Genomic DNA, 17,054 nt, shown 5'->3' on the forward strand with positions numbered 1-17,054 from the left:
TGAGCAAAACCAGTTAGGGTGGTAAGAATGTTTTAAAGTCAGTATTTATAAAGTAAAAAAATAATAATACATTTAGCAGTATTTTTTTAAACCAAGAAATAAAACTAAGGAAATGGGATTTTAAAAAACACTATAAACAAAGTTAAAACACTTTAAAATAGGGGGAAATATCTCCAATACATCCATATAGATGTTAATATTCTTAAAACAAGATTTTTAAAAAATCAATATTAAAAATATGACTGCCCTAATTGAAGTATAAGCAAAGGATTTATATATAAGTAATAAAGTCTAAACTCCTTACCATGGCCTTATAGATTCCATTTATGTCACTGCCACTCTTCTGACCTCAACTCCCAAGATTTTCCTTTCCTGCTTACCACTCTCCAGACATATGGGATTTCTTCTACTTCTCAAATAAACTAAGCTCATTCCTGTCTTAGAACATTGGCATTTGCGGTTTCCTATGCCTGTGATGTTTTTGCCCCATATTTTTGCACAACTAGCTCTTTTTCATAATTTGGATGTTAATTCAAAGATCACATCTTCAGAATAGCCTTCTGTAATTACCCAATATAGAGAAGTTCTCATCCCAAGTTGTGCTCCATGACATCATCTTGCCTTATTTTTTATATCTTGTATTATCATCTGAAATTGTGTGTGTGTGTGTGTGTGTGTGTGTGTGTGTGTGTGTATCCTGCTCTATTTCCTCCCACTCCCATTAGAAAGCAAGTTTCAAGAAGGAAGAGACTCATCTCTCTTATTTATTGCTCTATCCCCAGCACATAAAACACATCCTGATGCACAGCAGGAGCTCAAATGAATAAAGAGAATTGAGAAAATATGATCAGTAAGCGTAAACAAAGGTTTGATTCCATGGTTAAGAAAAATGGAAATTAAAACAATGAGAAACTTTTATAACCAATGGGTGTTTTTTTGTTTTTGTTTTTTGTTTGTTTGTTTTTTTTTGTTTGTTTTGTTAACACATCATTGTTGTTTCTCTCTCTCTCTCCCTCTCCCTTCCTCTATGAAATAATAATTTTTAAAAATCCCTGAAAGACACAAATTACCAAAATTCAAGGAGAAAAAGATCATCTGAGTAGCCCTATATCTATTAAAAATAAATTTGTAGTTAAAAAACATTCCCACAAAGGAAAGTTTAGGTCCAAATAGTTTCACTGATGAAAAGTTTAAAGAAGAAATAACATCAACTCTACACAAACTCTTTCAGAAACTTGAGGATGCAGGGACATCTAGAACAGCGTGGCCTCTCAGATGTCCAGGAGTAGGCAGCAAAACACATGTATGTGGAGCAAGAGGATGCTGTGAAAATAAACGAAGACCACCTAAATGAGAAGGAAAAACCAGAAACTCTTTAGAGCTTGCTATAACAAGGGAATCAGCCACCATCACTTGCCATTTGGCAGAGATTCAAAGGCAAGCAGGGAGTGGAAAAGCTTTATAATTAAAAAAAGTAAAAAAAAGTGTGGGGATAGCTTCAGGCATGCTCTGATTAGAGTTTGGTGGCTGGGGAAGCTGGAAACCAGATAATTGAAATGGAGGATATTAGGTAATTGATTTGGGAGAGCACATTTGACTCATTAGGCTTGGTTCTGAGTTGAAAGTCGGGGCAAAAAAATAAGGAAGCCTGAAGTCACTGTCCAAGTCCTGACCATTCCGGGACAATTGCTGCAGAGACTGTGTTTCGATTGCTGGGCTGGTTGCTGAAGAGTTCTCCTATAATATACGGTCTGGCCATTGTGTGTGTGTGTGTTAGTCAGTCTCTCGGTGCTTAATCGCCTTGCTTGGTCTGTCCTTCCTGCGCTATTCTGGGGCCACCCACAGAAGGCAGAACTTATGTCCCCACGGCCTAGACCAGTGGTCGGCAAACTCATTAGTCAACAGAGCCAAATATCAACAGTACAACGATTGAAATTTCTTTTGAGCCAAAAAACGACTTCTGCGCATGGGCCACGAAGTTTCAATCTCACTGTACGTGCATGCCCACACGTGGTATTTTGTGGAAGAGCCACACTCAAGGGGCCAAAGAGCCGCAGGATGCTTCCATGGTGGCCAGCTGCCTTTGCCTTGCCTCTGGGCTCCAGTTCCTCAGTCATTTTGAACTGCCTCAGGCAGGATCAGGGGGAGGGAGGGAAGAGGAGAGAAGGGGAGGGGAGGGGAAAGAGGAGATGAGGGGAGGGGAGGGGACGGGGGAGGTGAAAGGAGAGGGGAAGAAAGAAAATACTTTTTGAGCACTTGTATATGTCAAGAGTGTCCTAAATGTTTTCTCCATGTTAGGTCATAAAAGTCCTCATTAGCCTGTGTCTGCTTTATGCAATCTCCCACACACACACATACACACACACACCAGGCCAGTAAACTCAAGTTGCCTCCACTTACTCGGGATCCACAGAGGGGGGTCCTTTGGAGTCTTAGGGAAGGCTTAGCACAGTGCACACTTTTGCTAGTACATGATTATTATTCATAAATAATTTCTAGAATGCAAGCTGATTGACCCATATACCATTGCTAGTTCCTGGGCCTTCCATTTTTTTTTTATCTATAAAAACTGAGAGTGGAAAAGCAAACATTGTGTTGGGTTTACAGACTCTCATAGTTTCTATTTCTTAGATAGCCACAAAGCATTTGGGAATATGTTATGAAAAGTCTCAGGTCAAAGAAGAAAACTTTTTTTAAAAAATAATTCAATTCTTTATTATAGTTGGAATATTCTTTTTCTTTTAATAAAAAGAATAGCAGTGATACATATGCTACTGGTAGAAAATTAAGAGATCTCCTATAAAACGCTATGAAAAGAAATTTCAATTATTACTGAATATGCCAACTCTTAATTTAAAAAGTGCAAAAGAAGTCAATCCATAGACTTGACCTTGACGTTGACCCAATTCCTTCAGAACCAATGGTTTGTTATGCTTCCTGCCTAATCAAAGAAGGAAACTTTTACACACACAAAAAAAAGTGTTTATCAAACCCTTCTCATGATACAATCTTCTGCAATATACCAGCAAGCCCATGCTTTCCAACCACAAACACCACCCCATCCCATAGCAAACCCGAGGGGCCAGCACGGAGGCTTCTGATAGTTTGGCTGTTCAGGGTTTTTTGTCTGCTCTGCAGAGTATTCAGATGAATGCTTTGCTTCTCCAACTATCCCAACTTCCTGGCATCTACGGGAGTAAATTCAACACTGGAAACCATTTCCTACAGGGAAGGTCATAAAACACTGCCAATAAGAGGAAATACAGAATGTTACAAAGCAAGGTAATTACATAAACAACTTTAAGAGCTGTTTGGCCTTGGGGAAAATGTGACTCATCTAATCTACAACATCACTTGTTATAATACAGAGCACAAGCAGAGAGTAATATTGTTCTAAATCCACACACACACACACACACACACCCTTTATTTTTTTTCCTTTAGGATCATATAAACCTCTTGTGTTGGGAATGAGCTTTTATAAAGATAATGTGGAATGACATCAGAGGAATAGTGGTGTGAGTGACACCCCCGCCCCCAAATTCTCCCCTTGGAGTTTCAATAATTTGAACATCTATAATTTTTAAAAAAAGGGATTCCCTACTGAACAAATTGAAATATCTAAAGATGGACAAATGGTAACAAACCAGGGAGGTGAGAAGGAAGAAGAGCTCAAAGGAGCCACAGAATCAGCCCTGCAGCAATGTCCACTGGTGGACCTCCATGGCATTCCCCCTGTACATCTACCCAACCCTGAGATTAGTCATAGAGTGTGCCCTTTACTCAGGGAAAAAGTGTTTCTGTAACAATTGTTGCTTTGAATCAGGTTGTAGATGGCACTCCCTTCAGTTGAGAAGAGCAAAGAGATTTAGTGAGCATTACGGCAGGAGTGAGCGGTACACCTTGTGGCTGAGCCCAGTAACCAGGGCAGGAATGAAGCACAGAGGGGCAGCCATGGTTGTCTGGCAATCAGTATATCAGAGAGAGATGCAAAGCCCTAGTGCCTGGCTGCCTCCCCTCAGTCTCCCTGAGCTCGCATGTCCTCACCCTTCAGATATGGTTACAGAACACATTATCTGCAAATCTGAGAATTGTTACAGAAACACTTTTTCCCTGAGTCACGGGCACACTCTATGACTAACCCCAGGGTTTGGTAGAGGTACAGGGGGAATTCCATGGAGGTCCACCAGTCGACATTGCTATTAGGGCAAAGCAACAAAGGTGGCCAGGTTCCCTCAGCTCACCCCACCCCCACACATCAAGCAACACTGCCAGCTGCTTGGGACAGCACTGGGAGGTCACAGGTTTGGAGGCCCATCACTTACCACATTCCCCTGCAGCATTGATTTCCTCGGACCAGAATGACTGGATCACAGGGGAGGTGTCTACCTTCCCAGAGAAGACAGGGCATTCTCCACCTGTGGAGATCTGAAAAGCCAGAGAAGTTAAGAAAGCTAAAACCCTTATAATTTAGTGCCACCTGCTGGAAAACAACCAAAAGACTTCTTATCACTCTATTAGAGAAGTACCTCTCATACATAGATGCCTAGACAGCCAAGGAATCCATCAAATATCATGAATAATCAAGGTAATGAGGCAGCTCAGGAAAAAAAAATATATATATATATCCATGAAGTGAACTTAAAGATATGGAAATACGTGACTTAAATCACAGAGAATTATAGATTGCAGTTCTGGAAAAAAAACCTCAATGAGATGCAAGAAAACATATAGACCATTTAATGAACTGAAGAACCAAATCAATGAACAAAACAAGTACTTTACCAAAGAGATTGGAATGTTTAAAAAGAACCAAATAGAAATTCTGGAGATAAAGAACCAATAAAATGAATCAATAATAAACTAATGAGCATAGGAAATAGAGCTAACCAGATGGAGGAATGAATTAGTGATATTGAAGATAGAAATAGAAAATGATGCAGAGGGAAGAAGAAAGCATGAAGGGGGGTGTTGATTCTATCAGGAAGATCAATATAAGAATAATACCGTGTTTCACCAAAAATAAGACATCCTCTGAAAATAAGACCTACTTACAGGTTTCCTTCTGAGTGAAATATAAGGCATCCCCGCAAAATAAGGCCCCCCCCCCCCAGGCTAAACATGAGAGATTTGGTCCACTGATTCTGAAAGAAATGGTGTCATAAGAAATTCAGGAATTGGATTGTTATGATGATGTTCCAGAAGATGATGACATTATTGTCATTGAATAAATGAGTAAATTCTTGATACTGTAAGATTCACAGTTTGTCTGGTTTGTGTTGACAACTACCGTACTACCGTACCGTATACAGGTAATAAATTTCCTTTATTTTCATTTAACAATAAATGTTTACCATATTCTTCTTCATGGAAAAATAAGACATCCCCTGAAAATAAGACCTAGCACATCTTTGGGAGCAAAAATTAATATAAGACACTGTCTTATTTTCGGGGAAACAGGGTAGGCATACCAGAAAAAGAGGAGGAAAATGAAATGGAAAGCTTATTCAAGCAAATAGTTGATGAGAACTGCCCAAACTTATAGAAGAGCAAGATCCTCAATTCTAAGAAGCAAACAAAACACCTTATTACCTCAAACCAAAAGTGTCTTCTCTAAGGCATATAGTATTCACAGTCAAAAATTAATAACAGAGAATTCTCAAGGCAGCCAGGGGAAAGAAGAAAATAATCTATAAAATAAAGTCCATTAGGTTATCATCAAACTACTCAGCAGAAACTCTACAAGCTAGAAGAGAATGGAATCAAATATTCAAACTATTGAAAGAAAGAAATTATCAGCCAGGAAGACCAAATCCTTTATATATGAAGGAGGAATAAAGACTTTTCCACAAATACAGAAGTTTAGGCAATTTATTGCCAGAAAATCTCCATTGTAAGAAATACTAAAAGGGGTTACTCTACCTGAAACAAAGAATAAAAGGTCAGAAAACTACAAGTAATATCACCAACAAACCTACAACATAAACAGGGATAGTTTGTGACAACAAAAACATAAAGGGCCGAAACCGGTTTGGCTCAATGGATAGAGCGTCGGCTTGGGAACTGAAGGGACCCGGGTTTGATTCAGGTCAAGGGCATGTACCTTGGTTGCGGGCATATCCCCAGAAGGGGTGTGCAAGAGGCAGCTGATCGATGACTCTCTCTCATCGATGTTTCTAGCTCTCTATCTCTCTCCCTTCCTCTCTGTTCAAAATCAATAAAATATATTTAAAAAAACAACAACAACAACATAAAGGGTGGGGTAAAGTTCTGATTTTGCAAATGAGGATGGAGATCAGATGCATTCAAAAGAAAAAGGATACTATATGTATGAAACATTCTTTTTCATAAACCTAATGATAACCACACACACACACACACACACACAAAATAAAAAACACTGAGACACATAGCATACAAAAAGAGAAAAAGAAAAAAAAAGTATGGAATACCACCAAACAAAAACGACAGACAGAAACACAAAAGAAAAGAACCACAAAGCTACCAGAAAACAAAAAATAAAATGGCTTTAAAAAATACCCAAGCCCTAGCTGGTTTGGCTCAGTGGATAGAGCCTTGGCCTGAGGACTGAAGAGTCCTGGGTTCAATTCCAGTATAGAGCACATGCCTGGGTTGTGGACTCAATCCCCAGTAGGGGGCGTGCAGGAGGTAACCAATCAATGATTCTCCCTGATGTTTCTATCTCTCTCTCTCCTTCTCCCTTCCTCTCTGAAATCAATTATATATATATATATATATATATTGATTTCAGAGAGGAAGGGAGAAGGAGAGAGAGAGATAGAAACATATATATATATGTTTATTTTTAATTTATTTATTTTTTTTAATCCTCATACATCAATAATTACTCTAAAGAGGCAGTGGGATCCCAGGAGCATGCCGAGCCTGCCATGGGCAAGTCAGCTTCCAAACTGTAATAACAGCTCCTGAGGACCTACAACAATGGCAGCAGCATGGCGACCCTCCACTGAAGTTCTGCAAAAGTGCAACTGGGAGGCTCAGCAGTATTCCGAGGCACTGGCCAGCACAAAGATCCTCAAGCACAGCCCGGAGTCCAGTTGGGGCCAGTGTGGAGAGAAGGGGAGAACCTGGCCTGGGCATCCTCCGATCAGCCAGGAAAGGAGGTGGTTGATAGATGGTAGAGTGAAATTAAGAACTACAACTTCCAGCAGCCTGGCTTCACCTCTGGGACGGAGCACTTCACCGCCATGGTACGGAAGAACACAAAGAAGATGGGCGTGGGAAAGGCATCTGCAAGTGATGGGCCCTCCTTCGCAGTGGCTAGATACTTCCCAGCAGGGAATGTCATCCAGGGCTTATTTGAAGAAAATGTCCTGTTTCCAAAGAAGTAACTTGCCAAATGTAATGGGCAGGCAGCAAACTTAGGACCATGGATCTGAAGTGCCTAGAACAACAAAAACTCAGCTGTGTGTCTGTCTTTGTGGGTGTCTGTGCTTGCAGGTGTGATGCATGTGCATGTCTCTTGCACGCACCCTGGGATATACACACCCTGGGATATACAGTTGTGCGTGAACTGAGCTGATTCTTATCAAAGGATTGAGCCAATGAAACCTTTACTCTGATGGTTAGCCCACAATTATTTGGACTTGAGGGGAAAATCAAGTTTTAAACTTTTGGGGGTTATTTTTAAAGTAAACTTCTTTTATACCTTTCTTAAATAATATAATAATTATTATATTATTATATTATTATTATTATTATTATTATTACTCTAAATGTAAATGGATTGAATTTACAAGTAAAAAGTCACAGAGTAGCAGACTAGCAACAAAACAAAAACAAAAAACAAAAAACTCAACCATATGTTGCCTTCAGAGACATCTAAGCTGCAAAGACAAAGACAGACTCAAAGTGAAAGGTGGAAAATGATTCTCCAAGCAAACAGCATCCACAGAGAAACAGGTGTAGCCATACTTATATCTGACAAAGTATATTTAAAGGTAACAAAGGGGGAAAAAATGGACATTTTATGATACAGAGGACACTACATCAAGAAGACTTAACACTTCTCAATATATATATATGTATCCAATCAGGGAGCACTGAAATATGTTAAGCACACTTAAGGGAGAACTGACAAAACACAATCATAGTAGGAGACCTAAATATGTACTCCATTGACACCTCTAAATAGATCATCCAAACAGAAAATCAATAAAGAAATATTGGCCTTAAATGACACGTATAATAGATCAAATAGACATAGTTGACAGAGACTTTCATCCCAGAACATAAGACGATATATTCTTCTCCAGTGCACATGGATATTCTAAAGGGTCACAAAACTAGCCTCAAATTTCAGAAGACTGAAATCATGCCATGCATATTCTCCGATCACAAGGCTTTAAAAGTATAAATCAACCACAAAAGGAAGTTTAGAAAACAACAACCCACAAATAAACAACATATTACTGAAAAATGGTCAAAAAAAGAAATGAAAGGTGAGCTCAAAAGATATAAAGAGACAAATGATATAATAACAATAGAGCATATTAAAACTTATGGGATGCAGCAAAAGAGGGAAGTTTATGTCATTGCAGGCCTATCTAAAAAAAAATAAGAAAAACCTCAGGTAAAGAACCTAACATTAATCTTAAGGAACTAGAAAAGAAAAGAAAAAAAAAAAGAAAAAAAAAGGACAAAAGCAGCCCAAGGTCAGCAGAAAAAAGGAAACAAAACTAGAGAAGAATTGAATGAAATAGAGAATGAAAAGACTATAGAAAAAAATTAATACAATGAAGAGCTGGTTCTTTGAAAGATTAATAAAATTGACAAACTCTTGGATAGACTCACTAAGGAAAAAAGAGAAAAAATTCATATAAACAAAATTAGAAATCAGAGAGAAGTCACCACAGATATCACAGAAATGCAAAGGATCATATTAGAATACTATGAAAGACTATATGCCACCAAATAACCTAGAAAAAATAGTTAAGTTCCTAGAAATATATAACCTTCCTAGACTGAATCATGAAAAATTGGAAAATCTAAACAGTAAGGACATTGAAACAACCATCAAAAACCTCCCCTACCTCTACCCTCTAAAAAAATTCAGGGCCATTAGCGAATTCTACCAAACATTCAAATTCAAATTGATACCAATTCTTCTCAAATTTCTAAAATAAAAACTTAAGAAGCAATACTTCCTAACATATTTTATGAAGCCAACATAAACCTGGTACCAAAATCATTCAAGGATAGCACAAAAAGAAAGAGAAATTTTTTATGTGATGAATACAGATGTAAAAACCTAAACAAGCCCTAACCAGTTTGGCTCAGTGGATAGAGAGTAGGCCTGTGGACTGGAAGGTCCCAGGTTCGATTCTGGTCAAGGACATGTGCCTTGGTTGTGGGCACAACCCCAGTGGGAGGTGTGCAGGAGGTAGCTGATTGATGTTTCTCTCTCATTAATGTTTATAACTCTTTGTCTCTCCCCCTACTTCTCTGTAAAAAAAAAAATCAATAAAATATATTTTTAAAAATTAAAAAATAAATAAATAAAAACCTAAACAAAATGCTAGCAAATCAAATATAACAAAACATTTTAAAAATAATACATCACTAAGAAGTGGGATTTATTCCAGAGGCACAATGATGGTTCAACATATGCAAATCGATCAATATAATATAGCACATTAACAAAACAAAGGGTAATAAATGCAGAAAAGGCATTTGATAAGATATAATATCCATTTATAATTAAAACACCCAATAAAATAAAGGCCATGTGTGACAAACTCTCACTTAATATCATACTCAATGGTGAAAAACTGAAAGCTTTTCCTCTAAAATCTGGAACAAGACAAGGATGTCCATTCTTGCCACTCTGATTCAACACTAGAGGCTCAGTGCACGAATTTGTGCACAGGTCCATCTGGCCTGCCCCTTTCAGGGTGGGGACAGCCAATCAAGGTCAGGCTGGCTGGGAAAAGGGGCCGCAGGTGGTTGGTGTACCAGCCACGCCCCCTGGTCAAACTGCTAGTAGAACTCCCAGTCAAGGGGACAATTTGCATATTAGCTTTTTATTATATAAGATAGCACTGGCAGTCCTAGCCAGGGCAATTAAGCAAGAGAAAGAAAGAAAAGGGATCCAAATTGGAAAGGAAGAAGTAAAAGTGTCACTTTTTTTTGCAGATGATGTTATTTTTTTATATAGAAAATCCTAAAGACCCCACCAAAAATTACTAGAAACAATAAATAAATACAGTAAAGTTTCAGGATACAAAAATCAATATACAAAAAAAACCCCCACTCATTTCTGTATACCAAAAATAAAATATCAGGAAAAGGTATTTGCTTTTGTAAAAAGAACCCTTAAGCTAGAGGCATAATTATGAACATAAAACCCTATGAAGTTCTAATGTTTCCAATGCATAATAGCACACATAAACATGCCCATGGGTGGGGCAAAAAGAGCTTCATTCCTTTCTCCTGTGGTCAACTAGGCAGAGTCGACTGCTCTGGAGAGGGTCATACAATAGGGGAAAGAGGTTTTTCTTCTGATGTGGGAGCAAGTTTATTTTTTTTTTTAAAGGATAATAGCTCCTAAGTGCTAAGAGCTAGTTTTAAGAACTAATATAATATAAAGAGGGCAGTGTCCATCCAAATCCAAGGCAGCCTCAGAATGGAACTTAAGCCCCCTGGGACCCACAGTGTGCTCCAAGGCAATGACTTTCAAATGTGTGATCTGTTTGTTTGAACCCCACATCAAAACAAAAAGCCTCAAGATGAGAGTAAAGAATGCAAAGAATCAAGTCTCAAGGGAAGTTGTGGAAATTATTAGGAAGTGAGTGCATGAGAGGAGAGAGTCCTGGTGGCACAGGACAAGCCACAGTCGTTGGTCCACTGATGTGAGTCCATTCCATCCCTCCTTTCTGAGGTAGGTGGGGAAGCTCATAGGAAACAGGAGCTGCCATTTACAGGACAATTACCAATGTTTAAGCACATTACATACATTCATTATTTAATCCTTACACCCGCCTCATTTTTTTAAAAAATATATTTTATTGATTTTTTACAGAGAGGAAGGGAGAGGGAGAGAGAGTTAGAATCGTCGATGAGAGAGAAACATCGACCAGCTGCCTCCTGCACACCCCCTACCGGGGATGTGCCCGCAACCAAGGTACATGCCCTTGATCGGAATCGAACCTGGGACCTTTCAGTCCGCAGACCCATGCTCTACCACTGAGCCAAACCGGTGTCGGCTACACCCGCCTCATTTTACAGATAATGCAATGGAGGCTCAGAGTTCATCTAGTTGCCCAAGAGCACTCATGGCCGAAATGGACTTGCCCCAGTTTGCCAAGCCTCATAGAGCTAGACACGAACCACTACACCCTCCTGCCCCATCTGGCTTCAAAGTCCCAGGATGAGGCAAATACCCAGCAACAAATTTCTTATTTTATGTCGTGCTATGTGAACTCCTTGGTGAAGGTCCAATTTTCCTTGGATAATGTGTAGTTATATATGATCTCTTTTTAACTGTACAGATATTTTGCTATAAGATTGGTGCAGTTTTTTATGGTTTTTACACTTCTTTAATTCCCACCTTAGCCTCTGGGTAATATTGTAAATATTGTTTAAAAATGCATCAACCTATGCTATACAATCTGAATTATTTTAACTTATAGTAAAATATTTTAACTTATAGTTTTTTAAATATATATATTTAACTACAAGGACAGATTAGAGATCAGTTATCACATTTCACTTTAGCATACCTATTTACAGAAAGATTGCTTTTAAACTGCCACCTGCCAGCAAATTTTCATAAATGTGTACTTTAAAAAGAACATGCCAAGATTGTTTTTCTATTGACTCAACATTCATTTTGGCGATAACATGAGATACACACTACAAAATATTGGTCCTTTACCACAAGCAGCTGTTTCCCAAAGCTCAATGCTGATGAGCACATTAAAATAATTACTATTTATTAATCTCCAAGTAGACAATAAAGTTGGCATGTTCTTTTCTGTTTGTCTATTAATAGGCCTGCTTCTTAGCAATATTAGAAATGTTTTATAAAAGCAGTTCATGTTAGTACTTTTCTGGTCTTTTCATGGCATATGAGCAAATAAACTATTTACACTACTAAAAAAAAAAAAAAATACCCAGCAACAAACTCCTCACTGAGCCCCACTCCCCAGATGAGCATCTCCAGGAAGAGTAATCTCTCAGCCTTCCTGAAGAAATAGTCCCTGTTTCAAAGCCTCACACTGGAGCTTCTCCCTTCTTGCAAAAGCTAATTGCTTCTTATTATCATTCAAACTCATTGCTTCTTATGTGGTTTATTCAGAAAGATGTGGGATAATTTGAAATTAAAGTGTTATTCATCGAAAACAGCTCCACAATCCTTTGGACTCATCATCGGCAGCAGTGATTCATTCTGACTTCCAAGATCATGCTCCAGCTAGTAAAAAGAAAACGGGAGTGGGTAGCAAGATAAAAATTACTCCTTGCCAAGGCACGGGGGCTCAAAAATCATTTTTCTTTGAATAGAATAGAAAGGGGGAAAATCTAGCATGCTTTCTAAGCTACCAGTTCACTCTTCTTCGTATTTTTTTTTTAACTGCTGTACTTTTTTCCCCCTCATGCTGAAATTTGAGGGCAACCTTCAATCCTACACATCCCCAGAGGGTTCCAATGACAAATATTCACCAAACAATATATCCTGAATTTTCAGTATTTTACCTTCAAAAGAAAGAAAGGACACGCCGCTCAGGTCTCACTGACACAGGACAGCGGATCCTTGACATTTTCAAGGGTATTCCCAGGACTCTGACAAACCCTTCAGAATGACAGATGCTTATAGGGGCACCTAATTGCCCTCCAAATCACATGTTAGTCAAAAGTCACATGTTTCCCATAGACAGCCTTGCAATCTAAGTTAATTAAGTTTCCATTTTTCCACTCAAGTTTTATCTCCTACTTAATAAACAAATTAGGGCCGACTGGATACTCACTGCAATAAGTGCCTAAAATTCCCTTTACCATTTATTTTTCTGTATGAATTGGTCTTGTTCACATTAAAATCTTGAGTCCTTGCTAATAAGTCCCTCTTTAATATAACCTGAGCTTCTAATCTCTGGGCAATCATAGATACTTCCCTTTAGAAGTAAGTGTAAAAGCTGCTTTGATCATTTTCATAAGGAGTAGTTAAATTAAGTGGTATAAATGTAACAGAACAAGAAAAGGAAGTTGGAGCAAATTATTTATGATACCTGTTATGGATTGAATTGTGTTCCCCCTAAATTCATATGTTGAAGCTCCAACCCCAAATGGGACTGTATTTGGAGACAGAGCCCTTAGAAAGACAATTAAGTCAAATGAAGTTGTAAGGGTTGAGTGCTAATTCAAAAGGGTTGGTGTCCATATAAGCAGAGGAAGAGACAAAGAGACATCTGAGAATGCCTCTCTCTCTCTTTCTCTCTCTTTCCATCCTCCACCCCTACCTCATGTATCTAGAATGATCATGTGCCAAAAAGGGGGGCTGCATTAGAAACCAACCTTGATCTTGGACTTGTAGCCTCCAGAACTATCTATACTAATAAAAGGGTAATATGCTAATTAGACTGGACATCTTCTGGATGACCTTCCAGATGTCCTTCTGGACAAAGCCATGGTAGTGGGGCCAAGGCAGAGGAGGTTAAGGGTGATCAAGCTGGCAGGGGAGAGCAGTTAGGGGGATCAGGCCAGCAGGGGAGAGCAGTTAGGGAGATCAGCCAGGCAGGCAGAGGAGATTAGGGGCAATCAGGCAGGCAGGCAGGTCAGCAGTTAGGAGCAAGCAGTCCAAGATTGCAAAAGGGATATCCAACTGCTGGTTTAGGCCCGATCCCCAACTGGAAGTTGGACATCCTCTAAGGCACATGTATCAAACACAAGGCACGGGGGCCAAATCCGTCCCACCAGGCCTTGCAATGTGGCCCGCACCGCGCTGTCATCACTGCACTCCGCTGCGTTTCCATCACAATGACAGTTTATGACTGTTCAGTAAACCATTCGGCCCGCGATTTAGGCTGGATTTTAGATTTTGGCCCCTTCTCTGATTGAGTTCGACACCCCTATCTAAGGGGTCCTGGATTGGAGAGGGTGCAGGCTGGGCTAAAGGACACCATCCCGTGTCCCCCCTCCCCACTCTGTGCATGAATTTTATGTACCAGGCCTCAGTCAGAAAATAAATGTCTGTTGTTTAATCCACCCTGCCTGTAGTATTTTTTTGTGGCAGCCCTAGCAGACTAATAGTGCTACATTTACATAAATGATTATGTAAACAACAAATGTAGTGTTTCCTGGTGTAGTGCAAGGAGACTCCAAATTCATTTAGCACCCCCAAGAGTACCATAGCTAGGTATTAAATCATTCTGTAAGTCTGCCTCCTCCTTGATCCATTACTTTAGGCCATAAAGATGGCTGCTAGCTAATTCTTGACAAGACTCAGAGCTGCATAAAATAGTAGTCAAAAACATGACCATTGGGACTAGGAAGACTTGGGTTTGGCATCCAGTATAGACTGTTTACCAATTATGTAAACTTGGAAAGGTTATGTCAGGATCACTTTGAGTCTCTGTTTCCTCACTTATAAAAGAGATTGTTACACTTCATAGTTCAGTCTTTGCAGTGAGGATTCATTACTATATTTCTAGCACTTATAATGCCTAGATCAATAAATATTTATTCAACATTTTCTAAATGTTTTCATTTGTCTATAATATTACAATTTTCTTTGGAGTATTAATAATGTCTGAAATGAACACATCATTTTTGGTGTATGGTGACTCTTAGGTAAGCTTTTAATTTTAAATTGGCCAAATTACATACCATTCTAAGGTAATTAATGCATAATAGATGCTAAACTTTCTCTTAAATATATTTTTATTGATTTCAGATAAGAAGGGAGAGGGAGATAGAGATAGAAACATCAACGTAAGAGAGAATCATTGATCGACAGCCTCCTGCACACCCCCTACTTGGGGATCGAGCCTGCAACCGGGCATGTGTCCTTGACCAGAATCAAATCCGGGACTTTTCAGTCTACAGGCCAACGCTCTAGCCACTGAGTTGAACCAGCTAGCTAGGACAAAGCTAAACTTTAAAAAATATTTTAAGAAATCCTTACGCAAAGTGAATTACTGGACTTTTGTTCAGAATGCACGACTGGGCTGATGCAAGGTGCTCCATGACTACAAACATATAGAAATGCTTAATACTATTGTAGAAGTGGAAAAATCTAAATTCCATAAACAAGGAGTAAACTAACAGTTAATCTGTAAGTAGGCGTTGATATCAAAATTGCTGGTGGGGATATCAGGATTGAATATCCATTTTTAAAAATATATATTTTATTGATTTTTTTACAGAGAGGAAAGCAGAGAGATAGAGCCAGGAAAGTCGATGAGAGAGAAACATCGACCAGCCACCTCCTGCACATCCCTGGCAGGGATGTGCCCGCAGCCAACATACATGTCCTTGACCGGAATCGAACCCGGGACCTTTTAGTCCGCAGACCGACACTCTACCACTGAGTCAAACCGGTTTCGGCTGAATATCCATTTCTGATGCTGAGATCATACTGCCATTCATTCATAGGGAGAGGGAGTCAAGACTGGAACTGCCTGCCTAAAGCTGGAAGCCTGAAAGAGGCGGTGGTATCAGCATGAAGGGTGAAAATGGAACTAGAAGATTAATGGGACAGGGGAAGTGATATAAACACCTCCCACTCATCCTGGACCATGGGTGGACCCATAAGAAACTGGAACTCTAAGCCATCCCTCTATCTGAATGTGGGGACAAATTTACACTACTAATGGGGTATGGAACACACAATCTGAGAAACTACTTTAAAACTCATCCAGAGTGGTAATGGCAGAATAGCTTGGTCAGATTAATCCCTCTGTACTAACATAAAAATCTGGAAAAATATCTTACAGCAACTATATGGAGGCTCTGGAAAGGGACAAAAAGTGTGTGGAAACTAGATAAGAGTCCATTCTTAAAATACAACATTACAAGAAGAGGTTAATGTAGTGGGGAGAGTGTCATATGTAATACTTTCAACAATAAAGATTTTAAAAACAACTTTACAATTTGTGTGATTTGAGACCTGGAGGTTTTTTGTCTGCAGACATTCCTCAATATGCACGAAGCTCAAAGTGGCCAAAAGCCAGGGCTTGTGAAGTGATTGGAAAGTTAGGGGAGAAATTGTGGGAAAGACAAAGCTGTAGAAGCTGTGAACCCCAAAGTCTTAGTATAAACTATACTCTTGCCTGACCACTGAGCTATGCATGTGCTCTGAAGGCCCCAGAGGGCCCAGCTGATGAATAGCAAGTGAAGTTGGGGAAATGGAGAAGAGAGTTCAGCTGCCCACCACAGGGATATCAGGGTTAACTACCTCCTAGGCCAAAACAAAGAAAAATCTTTCTCTGATGACAGAGAAGCATAAAATCCAGAGTCTTTTCAACATACCATCGTAATATCCAGTATATAATCAGTGGAAAAATCACTAGATAGGCAAAGAAACTGAAAAATATGAATCATACTCTAGAGAAAAACTTCAAAGCAGCTGCTAATATAACTGTTCAAATATTTTACAGGAAAATATGCTTATAATGAACGAACAGATTGAAAATCTCAGTAAAGAAATAGATATTATAATAAATAATTAAGGGAAGAATGGGATGTGGCAAAGAAAGTTCAGGCAATTGCGCTTAAAGATAAAAATTACAAAAATGGGACAAAATTATTTAAAACAACTTTTGCTCTGTGAAAGATAATGTCCAGAGAATGAAAAGATAAATCACACGCTGGGAGGAAATATTTGTCAAAGACACATCTTAATGAAGGATTATTAGAAATCACTCCTAAAACTCAACACTAAGAAAAGAAACATCCTGATTAAAAAATGGACCAAAGACCTTAACAAACACTTCACCAAAGAAGATACACAGATGGCAAATAGGTATATGAAAAGATGCTCCATATCATCGTCACTATACAAATGCAAATTCGAACAA

The 17,054-nt window shown here is 38.9% G+C and overlaps 1 pseudogene; it reads left to right on the forward strand.

Moving 5' to 3' along the window:
• Positions 1 to 6,911: 6,911 nt before the first annotated feature.
• On the forward strand, positions 6,912 to 7,700 carry LOC118712715 (annotated as a pseudogene).
• Positions 7,701 to 17,054: the final 9,354 nt, after the last annotated feature.

Source organism: Pipistrellus kuhlii, unplaced genomic scaffold (genome assembly GCF_014108245.1).
Source record: "Pipistrellus kuhlii isolate mPipKuh1 unplaced genomic scaffold, mPipKuh1.p scaffold_m20_p_9, whole genome shotgun sequence".
Taxonomy (NCBI): domain Eukaryota; kingdom Metazoa; phylum Chordata; class Mammalia; order Chiroptera; family Vespertilionidae; genus Pipistrellus; species Pipistrellus kuhlii.